Source organism: Chenopodium album, chromosome 6 (genome assembly GCF_948465745.1).
Source record: "Chenopodium album chromosome 6, dcCheAlbu1.1, whole genome shotgun sequence".
In the NCBI taxonomy this organism is placed as follows: Eukaryota; Viridiplantae; Streptophyta; class Magnoliopsida; order Caryophyllales; family Amaranthaceae; genus Chenopodium; species Chenopodium album.
This window is the reverse complement of record NC_137839.1, coordinates 73667359-73673442: the sequence shown is the minus strand read 5'-3', so window position 1 is coordinate 73673442 and position 6084 is coordinate 73667359.

Genomic DNA, 6084 nt, shown 5'->3' with positions numbered 1-6084 from the left:
AACACAAGTACAGACCTTAAAACTAAATACATCATATATTTGATTAACAATCGCCTTAATAAAAAATTTCATTTGAAGCAATAATACAATCTATGAGTTCGCACTGATTCGACTTGAAATCCACTAACGCGTAGTCATTTGAGTGAAAATACTCATGTGGTCCTCCGGATTCTTGTTGAGATTATGAAACCCTAAATCTATAGTTATCGCCACACAACATAAAAAGAAAATAATAAACTCAAAAGAAAAATCGTCATCAGAAGGATGATATCTATTTATTGAAAGCAATTAAAAGATTTTAGGGCTTACCACTGGTAAGAAGACGGAATGAAAAGTTTCAAAAAAAATTGTAAAAACCTAGCAATGGAGGCTAGGAAAAACCTTCCCAAGGAAGAAACGCTAGAGGGAACAAAAAAACCCTAGCCTCCCTTCTACCATTGGGAATTTGGTAAAGTTAAGAATCACCAATGGGGATTTCCCTTAATATAAGAAGAAAAGAGGTATGGTGTTGTGTGTAATTTCCTCTACTACATTGAGACAATTCTAACAAATAAACACAAAAATATACAGATACCTTTTTATTCATATTGTAAACTATTTACATTAATGGTCAAAATGGCTTATGTTCTTATAATACAACAAAACGTCACAATGGGACATTTATTAAAAAATGGTGGGAGTAAAAGGTTTATGTATTAAATAACGGAGAAAATAATACTAAGCTAATAGCATTGGGGGTTAGTTAAATTAAAATAGAGTTGAATCTAAAACTGGAAATGGAATTCTGTGTAATAATTATCTAGGTACTCTTAAAAATTTAAATAAAGTACTCACATTTTATCTAATTTATTATTCTTTAAAATGCGTATTATAAGACAGTTTTGCAAGTAAAAGAAAATGAAGATAGTAATTAATTTATCAAATTCAACTTTTGAATGACGCGACATGGATTAAAAAAGAAAGATGTTCATGTCAACATATTTGAAATTTTCTTTTTCTATATTATTAATTATAATTCTCATAAGTACAAGCTAAAACTTTGCAACCTCCTTATTAAAGAAACCCGACGATAAGATTTTTGACTTTTATATATAAATGGTAATTGGCAATTCATATAATGTATTAATTATTAATGTAATTATGATCCCTACATACTCCCTCCGTCCCTAATAAAGTTGTATGTAGGGTTATAAAGAGAAATGTTATAAATATGAACAACACTTTGATACATCGAAAAAGAAAATAGGAACAAAGGCACAAGGGAGTTATAAATTTTGAAAGGAAAAATGTTGTTACAAGTAATATAATACTCCGTAAGAGAAAGAAGACTCGTTGCTCTCTTTAAGAATCATGTTATAAACATCTCTAAGGATTCATTGTACACTTTGTTCCAGATGAATTCTGCTTCCGTCAGTGTTTGAGGGCTGGTAATGGTTTACCGTCCAATTTGCGTACCTACACAGCCGATACAGATTAGCTAGCCTGGGGGTTATCCGGGAATAACCACTCCGATGCTAAAGTCAGTACTTTTATGAGAAGAAAGAGAAAGAAGAGAAAGAAAGTGTTTTAGAGAGAGAGAGAGATTCTACCTTTTAAATGGGGATTTGCTTGGGTATTGATAGAAACACAACCAAGCAGGTGCCACCTATACAGATAGGTGGCACACCGACCTTATAGGCAACAGGTGCCTACGTGGCCCAAAGCAGCTCTCCACGTGCCAGAGGGACATGCTATGTGATGAGAAGCAGCTCTCCACGTGGCATAGAGTAATGCCGATAAGGGCCATGGTTTATATGCTAATTAACGAGGGCTTAACTGCACAACACTCTTTTACCGGCTAATAAAGGATGCTACCGGTATATCCCGTACAACTAGCCCCCCCCAAGTGAGGACGTTAGTAAAACTAACGTGCTCACTTGCGAGGGAATCCAGTAGATGTGTTACGAAATATTCAAAAAAGAATAATGAAAAAAATCTTCGATTTGCCCCCAAGTGAGCGGATTGCCGATAGGCTTTGCTCAGTTTAAAAGTGAAAAAAATCTTCGATTTGCCCCCCAAGTGAGCGAATTGCCGATAGGCTTTGCACAGTTTAAAAGTGAAAAAATCTTCGATTTGCCCCCCAAGTGAGCGAAATGCCGATAGGCTTTGCTCAGTTTAAAAGTGAAAAAATCTTCGATTTGCCCCCCAAGTGAGCAAATTGCCGATAGGCTTTGCTCAGTTTAAAAGTGAAAAAATCTTCGATTTGCCCCCCCAAGTGAGCGAATTGCCGATAGGCTTTGCTCAGTTTAAAAGTGAATACCGGAAATGGGAGTGAATACGTTTCACCTCCGTTTGAAATATATCCCCGGGATTTGGCGGGAAAATGTTGTAACATAGTGGGGCACGTGTCATTCATCGATGTAGAGTGTTTTGAAAAGGCGTTTTATTACATCCGTCGGATTGCATGCAGTAAATGTCCCATCAACCGCTTCATTTGGACAGTATAAATAGCAAATTTGTACTTTTAACCCTTTCACCAGTATTTGCAAAAAATTTTCGAAAAACTTCCACTTCATTTCGCTTGTAGTTCGTATACATTTTTGCAATTCAGGAGTCGATTTCTCGAAGGTTTGTGCATTTTTTTGTTAGACCAGTTTCTGTAAATGAAGGGCATTTTAATTCCGGTGTTTCGCCTTCAGGAGTTGAATTCAAAAGAGGTAACAAACCCTAACTTTCTTTTCGATTTCTCACTGGCTTGTGCTTAAGTAGATTTTCCATTTATTTCATTTATATGTAAATGTCTGGTTCTGGAATACATGCGAATATGGGTAAAGCCAATGAGGCTGAACCCTTTACGCCCTTATCTTTGATAGAAGAACGAGAAGCTTATTATCGGCATAAGTTTCTGGCTGACGCCGAGAAGGCTTTGCGTCCTACCAACCCCGATATCCCAGAGGACACAGAAATTGCTGACGTTGAGCCTATTAGCGTTCGTTATCATTTGAGATCAAACTTGGATTTGTTTAATCAATACGACACTAATATTGACAAGATGCCGAGAACGAAACACACCAGTTACCAACCTGAGGTTGGTGAGAGCAGTAGACGCTCTGGTGAGGAACAAGACGTTGACCCTGGGCATGAAGCTTCGGACATTAGAGAAGAAGATATCCGGTCAGTTGAGGATAGTCTTGAATGACAAGAAAGTGGGGGTGAAAGCATCGGTAATGAAGGCAGTGAAGAGGAATCAAAGGGGCATGGGGAAGAAGAAGACAATGAAGAAGATGATGACGAGACCGACGAGGAGATTCGGGCCGACTTCAATCTCGCTGCTCCGATCGCGGAAGAAGAACGTCTCGACGAGGAATATAATTCAGACCAAGATGATCCCAAATATTTAGAACCTCTGGAAATCCCTAGTAGTTATGAGATTGTTTACTCTGTTGTGGATCCGGTATGGTTGCAGACAGCCACCGAGAAAGACTATTGCCAACATGGTAAACGCTTTTACCGTCTACCTGATGGTTATGAACTCAGATTACCAGGTGAAGTTCAAACAGCTTTGGACTGCCCTCCCGGCCACATTGTTGTCTACGCTAAACACTTCGAATTTGGTTTACGGTTTCCACTTCATCACTATATTGAAAAAATATTCAGGGCTTGGAATGTATCAATTACACAGTTAACGCCCCCAACCATCCAAAACATAGTCTCTCTTGTCTGGGTTATGACTTTTATGGACTTTACCCTTACTTTGAACTTATTTCGAAGGCTGCACTGGATAAAGAGAGATAGCCAATCACCCGGATGGTGGTCCCTTTTTACCGCTCCCGGAAAATGCACTGTATGGCCAAAATTGACCAGTTGCAAGAACCGGAAGAAAGAATTTTATTTCATGAGTGTTCCCGACGATTTTACCGTCCGTAGGACCTTTTACCACCCACACAGTATGTTCGAGACCATACGGTCCAGATTGTTAGGAAAGTTGGAGAAAAAAGCTTTTAGGTGGTTTAACTGTACATATGTTAGTGCTGGTAAGAAGAATAAAGCTATTCCGGGGGTGTGGTTGCCCCATTGTAATTATATACTGGGCGACGCCCCTCTATCTCATGTCGGTCTCTGCCATACCGATGAATTTGGTATGGAATTTTCATAAATTCTACACATTTATTTCATACTTTTCTTTACTGTATTTATGCTTTGCATTCGAAATTAACCTTGATAAGTGTTGTGTCTACTTATTTTCTTTCCTGACTGCTTATGTTTCACTATTCAAAAAATTATCTTTTTACGTCTATATTTACTTTTATAATGTTAGCGTACTGATGTTTATTACCGGGTGATTTTTCCACCAGGTATTGACAAACTCGACTACAACCGACTGGGATTGTATCCTAACGGGAGAGTGAAACAACAGTGTCCAGATCGGCCGAAAAATTCGTACGACACCCTTCCCGTTTTCGCCACCAGAGCTTCAAAAAGAAAGAGAGCAAGACAGCAAGACATGGCTCCTACCGAACACGTCGTCAAACCCCGAACCCTAGCACTGAAAAGGGGTGGTGGCAATGCGTCCAAGAGGACGACCGAGTCCTCTGACCGAGACCAGTCAAAAAAGCAAAAAAAGCGAGATGGCGATTCGGCACATCTCCGTCAGGAAGAACAAGAAACATGGCCTGACAGGGTCGTGGACCTTGAGGACGAGATCGATCCCATTCCTCCGAAAAGGCTGACTGTCACCCTAAGGGACCCAACTGGTCCAGGGACCGGTAGCGAGGTTAGGTCTGACCAGGTGGCCAACCTCGAAAAGCCTCCGAGCAAAGAGAGGCAACCGGTCATCTCGGCGCGTTCTAGCGCCTCCAACAACAACGCTTTCGTCCCGGCTCTTACCGGTGACTTCATTGAGATTTCGCATGTGAGAATCCCAGACGAAATTGCTGAGGCCTTGGCTGTACCCTTAGGTGCTGCCGGCGAACCATGACATCCCCGTACCAACGTTAATCGTGGCGAGTCCATTCTCTGCGACGATCCCAGTATCGGTAGAAGCATTGGCTGGAGAGTGCTAAAGGACCTGACGATGCCAGCCGACAGGCCTGTCAACCGCGTTGCCACTCCCTGCGGCCAGCTGATGAACAACATGCTCCAGGTAAGACGGCAAAGATCTCCGTTATTTTATATTTATTATTAGTTTATGTACCATACAAGCATATATTACTTCTCCTTTATTATTGACGACAAAACCTACACTATCTTCAGACCGTCAACTCTGCCGTTGAGGTGGTACATATGTACCAGCATTATCAGCGTTCTGCCGATCAAGCCGAGACAAAGCTGAAGAAGGCTGATGATGCTTGTAAGGCCGTCACCAAAGAACGTGACAAGGTGAAGGCTGATATGAAACTCCTGCAGAAGCAAGTGTCCGATCTAAACAAGAAACTTCTGAACCAAGAGCAGTTATAGAAGCAGGTAGCCAACCTTGAGCAGAGTTTAAAGGATGAGAGAGAGGCTAAGGCGACGCTGGCCGGCAAAGTAGTAGAGATGGAGCGTGACAAGCTGGGAGTTAGGCGTCGAGCGGTTAGTCGGTTCCCGCAGTCCGACCTTTTCGCCAATTTGCTGGTTGACCGATACACTGGAGGGTGGGTTTCTGCGCATCGCTGTGTGTGCAAAGTTAAAGGGTGGGACTCGGCAAAATGGCAGGCTGTCGAGAAGGCTTTTGGTGAGGAAATGAACCACTCTCCTACCAGCTATGAGAGTAAATACTTTGACGAGCTTCCACCGCATCCCATAATAACAAACTTGGACCCACGTGAACTGCCGGAAGTGGAGTTTAATGACGCCCTTATCAGTAGCCATGTTACCGCTCATGCTGTTATTCCAGGTACCGGAGCTGACAACGAGCCCGGTAAGGTGGCTGAGAAGGCAGCGGAATCCAAGAAGGATTAGCGGGGCAGGCGGGCAGGCAGTTACTATCGGAATGTGGGTCATCTGTTTTATGTAATTGTTATCTGTATCTGCTTTTAAAACAATTGTCTTTGCTATCGAATTAACTATCTATGCTTTTATCATACAATATTTACTTTTTGATGTGGAATATATAGCCAATCGTAC